Source organism: Mustelus asterias, chromosome 12 (genome assembly GCF_964213995.1).
Source record: "Mustelus asterias chromosome 12, sMusAst1.hap1.1, whole genome shotgun sequence".
NCBI lineage: Eukaryota > Metazoa > Chordata > Chondrichthyes > Carcharhiniformes > Triakidae > Mustelus > Mustelus asterias.
This window is the reverse complement of record NC_135812.1, coordinates 64,535,392-64,549,512: the sequence shown is the minus strand read 5'-3', so window position 1 is coordinate 64,549,512 and position 14,121 is coordinate 64,535,392.

Genomic DNA, 14,121 nt, shown 5'->3' with positions numbered 1-14,121 from the left:
ATCAAGTCTGTACCAACCACAATCCCACACAGGCCCCATTCCAGCAACCCCACTGACACTAGGGTCAATTTAGCATGGCCAGTCAACCTAACCCCACCCATCTTTGGACTATGGGAGGAAACTGGAGCACCCGGAGGAAACCCATGCAAACACGGGGAGAATGTGCAGACTCCACACAGGCAGTGACCCGAGCTGGGAATTGAATCCAGGTCTCTGGCGCTGTGAGGCTGTTCTGTCTGGAGACAATACACATCTCTTTAACCTGTGTTGAATGCTCCCTCCACCCACATTGTCTGTACCTTTAAGACCTGGCTGGCTGTAGAGATTCGCATTCTAATTAGTATTCTGTAACTTGATTTCTGTGTCTGTGCACTGTTTGAGAGCAGATATCCACTCCATCTGATGAAGGAGCAGTGCTCCGAAAGCTTATGGTATTTGCTACCAAATAAACCTGTTGGACTTTAACCTGGTGTTGTGAGACTTCTTGCTGTGAGGCAGCAGTGCTAACCACTGTGCCACTGTAACAGAAATGTTTGCAGTGGGGACCACAGGTTATTCAAGCCATCAAGTGCTCTGAGAGTGTCAGTAGCGAAATATTTTCACCACTGGTTGGAGATTAAATAACAAAGGGGACCAAACTCATATTTATTTCTCAAAGGATGAAGGAGATTCGATATTTATATGCAGCATTTTGAACAGGGAATGCTTCACCACAATTGAGGAAGAAATAAAAACAGAATTAAAACTGGAATCTGATCAGTAATTAAAATAATTTATATTATACCTTTCAGAACCTCAAGATGTTCAAACACTTCACAGTCAATTAAGTATCTTTGAAGTGTCAACCTTGCTCTAATGGAGGCAAATGCAGTGATTAATTTATGCAACAGGTCACAAGTCTCACAAACATCAATGAAGTAAATTATCAGTTAATCTATTTTTAGTGATGTTGATCAAAAGATAATTGTTGGCCCAGGACATCAAGTGAACTCTTCAGATCTCTCTCTTGCTCTCTCTCAACCTTTCCGCATCCTGACGGTGTATGGGTCAGACTTTTGCCTGGTAGCTAATTATTCCTGAAACAGGTTGCTGGTCTGTCGCTTATATCTTGAGGAGCTTTACACCACATCATGCATAGACACACACACACACTCAGGGCAATTTAACATGGCCAATCCACCTAACGTGCACATGCTTAGCAAGAAAATAGACCTAACGTTTCAAGTCTGGATGACCCCTCTTCAGTGCTCTGGTGAAGGGTCATCCAGAATCAAAACATTGGCTCTATTCTCTCTTGATGTGGAGATGCCGGCGTTGGACTGGGGTAAACACAGTAAGAAGTCTCACAACACCAGGTTAAAGTCCAACAGGTTTATTTGGTAGCAAAAGCCACTAGCTTTCGGAGCGCTTGCTGCTCCTTCGTCAGGTGACTCACTGGAGAGAGAAAGAAGAGGTAATGGGCAGGTTTTTCCTTGCCCTGCACCCCCCCCTCTACCACAATATGTTTTGTGATGACAGAGGCAGCCTGCTATTGGCCAACAGTGGGATCTTCCAGTCCCCCCGCTGCAATGGGATTTCCCATTATTCGCACCCTCTGCTGTGGGCGACCCACAATGGGGCATTGCTGTCGGCAGGGCCACAAGTTCCCGCTAGCAGGAATAGTTGGAAAATCCCACCCAATGTTTCAGGTCTGAGCAATGACACCGGTGCAATAGATCGAATGCCCTTCTATACTTTAATTTTTTTAATTCAGTGAGAAGGTCGGTGAATAGTGAAGTACTTTCAATGTAAAAGATACTTTCACTTCCACCATCCCCTGAGACATACACCTTCTATGTTTTATACCCTTACCACCCAGTTTTCTTGGAATCCATGTTTGAAAATTCTTTGTCTCGGATCCAGCAGACAGTGATTTCAAAGGAAAGGGAAAGGTATTACAACTTGCATACATAGAACGCTGCAACTGTAGGAGAAACATCCCAAGGTACTTCAAAAAGGAGGTAAAGCAACAGATGCCGAGGCCTTTGGTGAGAGCTGGGAGAAATAAGATGGTCAAAGAAATGGGCTTTGAGGCGTATTGGCAAGCAAATATGACAGAGGAATGAAGAGAGTAGGGGTCCAGATAACTAGAGCAAAACCAGAAAATGCTGGAAAATCTCAGCAGGTCTGACAGCATCTGTGGGGAGAGAGTAGAGCCAATGTTTCGAGTCTGGATGACCCTTCGTCAGAGCACTGATGAAGGATCATCCAGACTCGAAACGTTGGGCGGGATTCTCCAGCCTCTTAGCCGTGTGTTTCCCACCGGCAGGAGGTGACGCATTGTTTGCCAGTGGCGGGATTCTCCGGTCCCGCCGCTGTCAACGAGAGTTCCCATTGACGTCACCCCATGTTGGCGGGAAACCCTCAGGCAGGGTGCACTGACCAGAGAATCTCGCCGTCGAGAACGGCTGGAGAATTCCGGCAGTTAGCTCTATTCTCTCTCCACAAATGCTGTCAGACCTGCTGAGATTTTCCATCATTTTCTGTGTTTGTTTCAGATTCCAGCGTCTACAGTATTCTGCCTTTATATTAGCTGATAACTCGAGGTTCTGTTACTAATACTGAAGCAGCTAAAGGGATAGTGCACTGGAAACCATAATCCAAGGACTGGAGTGGGTGAGGGGAGAAGTGAGACTGGACAAATCTGCAGAAGTGAAATGGAGTAAGGTCAGAAACAGGTTTGCAGCTGAGGACCAATATAAGTGGATAAATACTGGATATCAAAAGTAATTTATCCCCTACAGTTAATTTTCAGGATTAGAATCTGGGGTTACTTGACTTCTGTTGAATGCACTCAATGAGTGTGCTGATCTTGAGATCTGACCGTAACAGCTTACACAGCACAGCATTGTAGGAAATATTTCAGAGTTCAAAAGATTAATTTTGCAGAACGCATTGAGTGGTAATTTGCTGGGGAACATAAATCTGGAAGGTAGGCATTAACTGTGTTGTTGGACATGACCAACTGCTAATTTGTGTCAAATGGTGTAATTAGCAGCTGTTTGGAAGACAAAGAGAAGGTTTGATGCCTGAAGGTGGTGGAAACGATGTTCTGTCTGTGGCCTCTATTTGTTTAGAAAAAGGAAGCACCCACCCTCCCTACACTGCCCCCCCCCCCCCACCCCCCCCAACCAACAGGTAGCCATGGTAACAGATTTCAATAAAGCTAACCCTGAACATGAGATCATTCAAATGGCTTAGCAACAGGCAGGCAAAGGCAGCCTTTAGGCATATTGTGCCTGCAGCAAACTCCTTAAAAATTGGATCATGGACGGTTGGTCACACTATATTCGGCCCAAACAAACCATGTTAATTTTTTATCCTCCACTTGGGCCTCTTCCCACCTTTTCTCATCTGCCATTGTAACCGCCCTCCCACCACCCTCCCCCAACTTCATTTACTTGGCTGTCCTCCCCATGCATCCAACAATTCACTTCAACTGCTCTGTCTGGTACTGAGCTACCAATGAACCTCACACCCTCACATCTACCCCTTTTGTTTGATTTATTGTCACATGTATTAGCATACAGTGAAAAGTATTGTTTCTTGCGCGCTATACAGACAGAGCATACCATTCATAGAGAAGGAAAGGAGAGAGAATTTAGTGTTACAGTCATAGCTAGGGTGTAGAGAAAGATCAACTTAATATAAGGTAATAAAAGTCTGACAGCAGCAGGGAAGAAGCTGTTTTTGAGTCGGTTGGTACGTGACCTCAGAATTTAGTATCTTTTTCCCAATGGAAGAAACTGGAATATGTTCAGGGTGCGTGGGGTCCTTAATTATGCTGTCTGCTTTTCTGAGGCAGCAGCAAGTGTAGACAGAGTCAATGAATGGGAGGCTGGTTTTCATGATGGACTGGGCTTCATTCACAACACTTTATAGTTTCTTGCGGTTTTGGTCAGAGCAGGAGCCATACCAAGCTGTGATACACCTGGAAAGGATGCTTTCTACGGTGCATCTGTAAAAATTAGAGAGAGTCTTGGCGGACATGCCAAATTTCCTTACCCTCCTGAGAATGTAGAGGCGTTGTTGGGCTTTCTTAACTATGGTGTCGGCGTGGAGAGACTAGGACAGGTTGTTGGTGATCTGGACACCTAGAAACCTGAAGCTCTTGACCATTTCCACTTCATCACTGTTGATGTAGGCAGGGGCATTTATCACATTTTCTTTTGAAAGTTACGAGTAAACCAATCTTTCAAACAACGCATTCCAAATCATAACTCACTGAGTTACAAAATCACATCCCACCCTTTGGCTTTTTTTGCCAATTATCTTCAACCCATTTCCACCGGTCACTGATTCTCCTGCCAGTGGAAAAAACTTCACCCGTCTACCTATCAAAACTCCTCACATTTTTATTAAATTCCCCCTTAATCTCCTTTCCCCATGTTGAACAATCCTGATTTCCCTAACATCCCTACAAAGCTCACGCCGGCGAGGTTCAGCACTGGTTTTCACAAACATGAAGCAGTACAAGGGAATCTGTGCACTGAGTGGGTGCAAATTGAGAGAGCTGAATACTCAACAAGACCTTGGTGTCCTTGTGTATCAGTTGCTGAAAGTAAGCACGCAAGTACAGCAGGCAGTAAAGGCGGCAAATGGTATGTTGGCCTTCATAGCGAGAGAATTTGAGTATCGGGATAAGGATATTTTGCTGCAATTGTATAGGGCATTGGTGAGGTCACACCTGGAGTATTGTGTGCAGTTTTGGTGCTCTTATCTGAGAAAAGATGTCCTTGCTATAGACAGAGTACAGCGAAGGTTTACCAGGCTGATTCCTGGGATGGCAGGTCCGTCATATGAGGAGAGACTAAGTCGGTTAGGATTATATTCACTGGAGTATAGAAGGGTGAGAGAGGATCTCATAGAAACCTATAAAATTCCAACAGGTTTAGACAAGGTAGATTCAGAAAGTATGTTCCCAATAGGGGGGGAGTCCAGAACTAGGGGTCATAGTTTGAGGATAAGGGGTAACCCTTTTAGAATGGAGGTAAAGAGAAATTTCTTCACCCAGAGGGTAGAGAGTGTGTGGAATTCATTACCACAGAAAGTAGTTGAGGCCAAAATGTTGTGAGATTTCAAGAATAAATTAGATATAGCTCTAGGGGCTAAAGGGATCAAGGGATATGGAGGGAACGGGTGATCAGGATATTGAATTCGATGATCAGCCATTTCTGGGCTGCCACCTGACACCCTACCACTGCCCCTGGCACTGTTAGGGTGGCAATGCCGGGGGCATTGCCACAGATAATACCAGGGGCGGGCCCTCTGGGGAATGCCATGGGGTGGGGGGGTGGGAGGAGGAGGGTTCCCCTTGTATGTGGGGTGGGGGGGCTTGTTTTATATCGGAAAATGGGATGCCCTTTAAAAAAACGTGGCCTGATTTTGGGATTCCTGGCTGCTGATTCCCCCCTCCCCCTGCTGCATGACAGTGTGAGCCACACTGCCAGCATTGTTTCTCAGTGTTTGAAAATATGACGAGAGAAGTCGGTAGTGCAGTGCTTTTCTCACCTGAGCTAACAAGCCAGCACTTTTTTAAAAAAAGTATCGTGTATAACAATGTGCGCGACAATCGAACAATCTTTTTGTTTGAGCTTCTTTGGGATGTACACATTCGTGGCAAGACTGGCATCATTATCCATTGGTATGTTCTCCCTAAGAAGGCAATGCTTGGAAGGTTTCTTGAATGGCTGATGTCCGTGTGATCAGAGTACTCTTACAATACTGCTGGGTAGAGTTTCAGAATGATGTCCTGCAGAAATGAAGGAAGCTGATATATAAATGAATCAGATGGCATGTGATTGGAGGGGAGCTTGGAGGTGATGATGTTCCATACACTTACGTTATGTTTCCTTCCAGATGATGGAGTTCATGGGTTTGGGAGTTGCTTCACAAAGAAGCCTTGGTGAGTTGCTGCAGTGATATTGCATCGTTATATGATAGCCGTGGAATGCTGATGGTGGAGTGAGTGAATGACTGAACTGGTGGATGGAGTGCTAAACAAGAGAATTCCTTTGTCTGGAAGGTGCAGAGCTTCCTGAATGATATTGCAATCGCACCTATCCAGGCTAGTATTTCATCACACCTTTTCCTTGTGCCTTGTAGGTGGTGGGGAGACCATGAGGGATAGTCATTAACTGGCACGCGCTAGCATGTTGTTGACCGCGTATCAGCTCAATGTGGCAACAGGTGCAGGATTTTCCGGCCACATGCGCCACAAGACTGAAAATCCCCCTCTCCCGAGCTCAAAAGACCTTTAAATGATCCGGCGAATTTTCTGCCTTGCCCGCTATGGTGGCGGGCAGTATTGGAAATTTTCAGCCTTGGCTTGCAGTTTGGGTGGATTTTCCTACCCTGACACCAGCGGGGATCACCGCGGGCGAGTTGGGAAAATTTGGAGGGCTGTTAAAATGAACTGCTCTCCAGTTGTCCCGCCTTGACCTTGACAATGCCCATCAGTGTCGGGGCTAGATAATCTCGCCCGCTGTCTGAGATTTAAGCAGCTGGCACACTTACTTTCCTTCACATTGTAAATAAATCCCTCCTGTTTGAATCAAAACTCAGACCTTATCCAATTTGGTAATGAGAGAGCAAGAAGACTAACCATTAAACTAGGAGTTAACCTTGAAACAGGAGATGTGCTACATTAAACTGAAAATTTCCTACGCAGTACAATTGGATCTTAAATTCACCATGCAACATCTGAAGGCCAGGAAGTTGGTAACAGTTTTGAGTTAATAGTTAGACTTACTTGGTCTCCTATCTATCTGCGAAGGACTGACATTTTCCTCCACATTACAAAGTACTTTTTGTACATTTGAGTTGAAGTTGTAGATTCGAGTTGAAGGTCATTCTGTTGATAAAGCTGTCAGATTTACAGACTCTTTCTGCAGCAAGTCATAACTCCATGCTTGTAAATTCCACACACCCTCGGCTCCTGCCTTTAACCTTTTTAAAGAATCTTTTACAGCAAAATATCTATCCTCCTTACTGTAAAATGGATTTATTGGGTTTTGGTCTCATGGCGAGTTATCCTTCACTCTATAACTTCTTCTAAATCGACAACCCTTCATAATGTCAGTGTTCCTCCAATACCGGCCTCTTGTGCGTCCCCAGTTCTCATTGGCTCAGTGTTTGACAGCTGTGCCTCCAGCTGCCAAGGCCGGGAAGCTCTGGAATTCTCTTCCAGAGACCTCCGCCTCGCCACCTCATTCAAGGTGGCGATGAATCTTTTGACTGGCTCTCCGAACATCTTTTAGCCCTGGTGTCAAACTTTGCTTGGACGCGCTCCCAAAGAGCATTTCCTGTACCCCTTGTACTTCCTGTTGGGATGTGCGACTACATTCAAAGGTGCTATATTGATGCAAGTTGTTGCCACTTTTGAACCATTGATCAGGTATCAACTGAACAAAGAACAAAGAAAATTACAGCACAAGAACAGGCCCTTCAGCTCTTCAAGCCTGCACCGACCATGCTGCCCGAGTGAACTAAAACCCCCTACCCTTCTGGGGACCATATCCCTCTATTCCCATCCTATTCACGTATTTGTCCAGTCATCCCTTAAAAGTCACTATCGTATCCGCTTCCATCACCTCTCCCGGCAGTGAGTTCGAGGCACCCACCACCTCCTGTGTAAAAAAAACTTGCCTCATACATTTCCTCTAAACCTTGCCCCTCGCACCTTAAACCTATGCCCTCCCAGTAATTGACTCTTCCAGCCTGGGAAAAAGCTCTGACTATCCACTCTATCCATGCCTCTCAATCTTTTAGACTTCTATCAGGTCACCCCTCAACCTCCGTCATTGCAGTGAGAACAAATTACGTTTCTCCAACCTCTCCTCATAGCTAATGCCCTCCATACCAGGTAACAGGGTATCAGTAAAGCGTTTGATAAGGTTCCCCACGGTAAGCTATTGCAGAAGATACGGAGGCATGGGATTGAGGGTGATTTAGCGGTTTGGATCAGGAATTGGCTAGCTGTAAGAAGACAGAGGGTGGTGGTTGATGGGAAATGTTCATCCTGGAGTTCAGTTACTAGTGGTGTACCGCAAGGATCTGTTTTGGGGCCACTGCTGTTTGTCATTTTTATAAATAACCTGGATGAGGGTGTAGAAGGATGGGTTAGTAAATTTGCGGATGACGCTAAAGTCGGTGGAGTTGTGGACAGTGCAGAAGGTTGTTGCAGGTTACAGAGGGACATAGATAAGCTGCAGAGCTGGGCTGAGAGGTGGCAAATGGAGTTCAATGTGGAAAAGTGTGAGGTGATTCACTTTGGAAGGAGTAACAGGAATACAGAGTACTGGGCTAACGGTAAGAGATTTGGTAGTGTGGATGAACAGAGAGATCTCGGTGTCCATGTGCATAGATCCCTGAAAGTTGGCACCCAGGTTGATAGGGTTGTTAAGAAGGCATACGGAGTGTTAGCTTTTATTGGGAGAGGGATTGAGTTTCGGAGCCAGGAGGTCATGTTGCAGCTGTACAAAACTCTGGTGTGGCCGCACTTGGAGTATTGCGTACAGTTCTGGTCGCTGCATTATAGGAAGGATGTGGAAGCATTAGAAAGGGTGCAGAGGAGATTTACCAGGATGCTGCCTGGTATGGTGGGAAGGACTTATGAGGAAAGGCTGAGGGACTTGAGGCTGTTTTCGTTAGAGAGAAGGTTAAGAGGTGACTTAATAGAGGCATACAAGATGATCAGAGGATTAGACAGGGTGGATAGTGAGAGCCTTTTTCCTCGGATGGTGATAGTTAGCACAAGGGACATAGCTTTAAATTGAGGGGTGATAGATATAGGACAGATGACAGAGGTAGGTTCTTCACTCAGAGAGTAGTAAGGGCGTGGAATGCCCTGCCTGCAACAGTAGTGGACTCTCCAACATTAAGGGCATTTAAATGGTTATTGGATAAACATATGGATGGTATTGGAATAGTGTAGGTTAGATGGGCTTCAGATTGGTTTCACTGGTTGGCGCAACATCGAGGGCTGAAGGGCCTGTACTGCGCTGTAATGTTCTATCCTGGTAAATCTTTTCTGTACCCTCTCCAAAGCCTCCACATCTTTCGGCGGGGGGGGGGGGGGGGGGGGGGGAGAGGGGGGGGGTGCATGGCAGCACAGTGGTTATCACTGCTGCCTCACAGTGCCAGGGACGTGGGTTTGATTTCCGGCTTGGGTCACTGTCTGTGTGGCATTTGCACATTCTCAGTGTCTGTGAGAGTTTCCTCCGGGTGCTCCGGTTTCCTCCCACAAAGATGTGCAAGTTAGGTGCATTAGCCCATGCTAAATTCTCCCTCAGTGTACTCGAACAGGCGCCGGAATGTGGAGACGAGGGGATTTTCACAATAACTTCATTACAATGTGAATGTAAGCCTACTTGTGACTAATAAATAAACTTTACTTTAGATGGTAGTGTGGCGGCCAGAATTGAACACTATATTCCACGTGTGAATGTTTCGCTTGGAATTGCAGTGACTTTGAAGTACAACACTCTTGATATATTTTGCAATATCAAAATTGAACAGTTGCAATGTACTAGTCGCATGAACGACCTGCAATCGTAAAAGAAGAAGACAGCTTTGTAGAGTGCTCATTATTAGTAGCAAACATTGTCAGTGATTGGGATTAAAATTGATTAAAATTGTTATATTGGGATATCTATTTGAAGGAATTGATGACACATTGATATTGTTGTGGAAGATGTTTGTTTTCGTTTAGTAGGAGAATTTCACATTATTTGCTTCCAATTCTTTACAGTAATGAGGAAGGCTGCTGTGTCCCACTGAAGGTTCTTTTCATCTGTGAAATGTCTCTTCCACATTTTGTGGCTTTAACACCACCATCTGAGTGTCTCAATTTGACCTGGTTCCTCTGGTGGCATCGCTCCTTGTCTGTGACAAACACAGGTCACAAATGTCAATAGCAGACCTGTGTCTCAATGCACTGCACATTGAATCTTACCAGCTTAAAGTAGCCAATGCTTGGGAGGTTGTGTTTGAGTAAGGTGTCGGCCCCATTATTGATACACAATGCACACAATTGTGTTTTATACTCACAAAGGAGTCTGAACCGACAATAACTACCAGCAAAGGCGCGCTAATCCCATTTTCCTGCGCTTGTCTCATATCCTTCAATATGTTATGATATTTCAAACGCTCATCCAAATTTTTTTTTTATTCATTCGTGGAACACAGGTATCACTGGCTGGCCAGCGTGGCACGGTGGCACAGTGGTTAGCACTGCTGCCTCACAGCACCAGAGACCCAGGTTTGATTCCCAGCTTGGGTCACTGTCTGTGTAGAGTCTGCATGTCCTCCCCATGTCTGCATGGGTTACCTCCAGGTGCTCCAGTTACCTCCCACAGTCAGAAAGACGTGCTGTTTAGGTGCATTGGCTATGCCAAATTCTCCCTCACTGTACCCGAGCAGGTGCTGGAGTGTGGTGAGTATGGGATTTTCATTGCAGTGTTAATGTAAGCCTACTTGTGACCAAAATAAACTTTTTAAAAAAACTTTACTTTATTGCCCATCCCTAGTTGCCCTCGAGAAGGTGGTGGTGAGCTGCCTTCTTGAAATGCTGCAGTCCATTTGATGTGGGTTGATCCACAATGCTGTTAGGTAGGGAATTCCAGGATTTTGACCCAGCAACTGCGAAGGAACGGCCGATATATTTCTAAGTCAGGATGGTGAGTGACTAGGGAGGAACTTGCAGGTGGTAATGTTCCCATGCATCTGCTGCCCTTGTCCTATTTTAAAGGTTGCAAGGTTTCCAGCCTCCACTACTTTCCCAGGCAGTGCATTCCAGATTCCCACCATCCTCAGTGAAAAATCTTTTTCCAAATCCCCTCTGAACCTCCTACCCCTCACCCTCAACAAGAGGAACAAGCTGCTCCCTACCCAGCCTGTCCAAACCCCTTCAATCATGTCCCCCCCTCAGCCTTCTCTGCTCTAATGAAAACAATCCAAGCCTATCCAGTCTCTCCTTATAGCTCAAATGCTCCATCCCAGGCAACATCCTGATGAATCTCCTCTGTACCCTCTTTCATGCAAACACATCCCTGGAGCTATGCAGAGATGACACACCAGATTGTGTGTGTTTACAGGTGGTTTATTCAATGCTTTAACAAGTCCGCTCCCATACTTACAGCTGCTTGCCCACAGTTCAGGCAGTCACCACACCCAGACATAACTAATCACACACAATGCAGAGAACAGATATCAGACACGCATAATCAATTGAACGTCACACACGCTACTTTTCCCATATTTCAGCTTGTTCATATTAAATGCTACATAGGCATTGCCTGACTCATTAAAGAAGGCTTCATAAATCTTTATTGCAGCTGGTTACAAATGTATATTATTCTAGGGGTGACATTTTATGTATTGTAAAACATTTTTACCATTCCGCTTCCCAAAATCAATCTTGCTTCCCGCTGAGAATTCTCCTGACAGGAGGGCTCCCAGGGCTGGAAATTGGTGCCAGTAAATTGGAGCAAAAATGATCAACCTTTTGGAGCTAAGCCCTACAACCCGGGCATGCCTGAAAACCGAACATCACACTGGCCTTGACAATTTTCAGGCATTTTGTCAACCACCTTCAACAGACATTGACCCATTGGGGCGGCACGGTAGCACAGTGGTTAGCGACACTGACATAGGGCGGTACGGTAGCACAGTGGTTAGCACTGCTGCTTCACAGCTCCAGGGTCCCGGGTTCGATTCCCGGCTCGGGTCACTGTCTGTGTGGAGTTTGCACATTCTCCTCGTGTCTGCGCGGGTTTCCTCCGGGTGCTCCGGTTTCCTCCCACAGTCCAAAGATGTGCGGGTTAGGTTGATTGGCCAGGTTAAAAATTGCCCCTTAGAGTCCTGGGATGCGTAGGTTAGAGGGATTAGCGGGTAAATATGTGGGGATAGGGCCTGGGTGGGATTGTGGTCGGTGCAGACTCGATGGGCCGAATGGCCTCCTTCTGCACTGTAGGGTTTCTATGATCTATGATCTATGATATGCTAATGCCAGTTTTATAACTTCCCTTCAAAATTAGACTGCCATAATTGAAATGGGTACAGGGTCTAGTTTACTCCTAGTGTAGATGCAGCCTCAGAAGCGGGCATCACTGAGGGATTCCTGTGGTATACACTGGATCAGAAGAATGTTTCCCAGCTCCACAGTACTCCCTTAGGGCAGTGCAGACCAGCAATTGGTCTCCCATCTACCATTCCTAGTCTTTCATTCCCCACTTCCTGCCTTGACCTAAGGGCTGCTTCTGGTGAGTTTAGCGACCCCGAAATTAATCTCCTGAAAAGGGCAAGTTGTTTGTGAAGGCACAATGAGCCCATAAATTATTGGAATGAGGTTTGTGGCCTGAGTTCCGGCTGACCTTGGGCCCCCTGGTTAAGGCGTGAGCTGCCTGCACATTCCAGATGTGGAGATGCCAGCGTTGGACTGGAGTGGGCACAGTAAGATGGTGTCGTGAGACTTCTTACTGTACATTCCTGGTTCTGAGTCTGGGAATTTTGACCCTGTATCGTCCTTTCCTATTCCAATAAAAATCTTCCTCTGGGTAATGTTCTTAGGCAATGCTCCAATGCCATGAATAAGAATATTCATTTAGGCTTCCCGCTAAATATGTGAGAGTGTGGGTTAATTCTCTTCCCAGTTTCTGTCACAATGCAATGAACAATCTGTCCACAAATGAATTGATTGTGTTGGCTAGTTGTAAGGTTGTGGTACTTATTATTAAACACTTTTTAATACACTCAATTCATTACAGCCCAGATGCTGTCCATTCCTTAAGCCAAGTAACGCCGGAAATATAACTTAACTTAGTTTGATTGGATTCACTCATAACAGTTGGTTCATTTACTGTTACAATAAATCCAAATTGTAAAGTAATATTAGAGCCTTAAGATTGCCTGCAAGTCAGGATATGTTTCATTGAATCAACAAATCTCACATCCCCTGGGCACCCCAAATTGCTTCATTTTACAGAGGCAGTTCCAGTTGGTTGAAGGCAACAAGTATCCCTCAACATTCAAAATGAAAATGAGACTGGAAAGGGGGAATTACGGACAGCTTTCTGCAAAGCCAAACGTGTGGAAAATATCATACAACAGAGAAGGAGCTGTTAATCTCGGCCCCTCCAATAGGATAGGAGTTGAGAGTAGAGTTCTACCTCAAGAGGACTAAATATTGCCTCAAGATAAGTGGCAAAAGGTAGGGTTGTGGGCAATGGGCCATACCAGCTTCTGATTTAGATGAGGAAAGATGAAGGGGGAAAGGAAGACAGGTGAATGGCACAGGGAAATGTGAAAGAATGGTTTAGACAGAAAAGTGATTCACCAAGAGTAGAGAAATCTCCCAAAGCATAAAAGACAATAGTCTGGCCATTTGGGTTTATTATTTCATTGTTTCATCCTATTATGTTCATAAGATTAATTTGATATGATAGCCAAGCCAGAAATTGTACTGTCACATCAACAATGGGCCTAATCCCTGCAAAAGATATCCAAAATAAATGCAATAATAAATTCTAAGGTTGCTATGGAAACTATTAACTGCCTAATTGCTGTCTCAAATTCCACGAGCATTGGCTCGGCCAAAAGACAATTTTGTGAAGCTTTGACTGACAAAACTAATTATGAATCATTGCAGTCACAGATGGGGATCAGCTGTTAATTACGCACATGCATGTTCAGTAAATGCCTAGCCCCAGTTGCATTCATTGCGGTGAACACATTAAAGTATCTCCATGTTCAGAGGAAATTATATTCCTGGTGCAACGGAGAATCTGATGCAGTGCATTACATCTTCCATGAGTCTTGGCTTCCCATTGATAGATGGCACACCATGACTTGTGTATGGATGGAACAAAGATGGGCAGCTGTAAGATCATCTCAAGGGAATGGCGTTGCACCATTTAAACTTCATACCATCTGCGCACTAACTACAACCGATGTAAAGGGAAGTCTTTAAAAGTTCCCAGGTGGGTTAAACATGTTCCTAATGTTAACACAAGATCCAGCTGTTCCACTCGCTTCTTCATTCTTATCAAAATTTAACTGGTGTTCGGTTGCCAGCAATGAGAG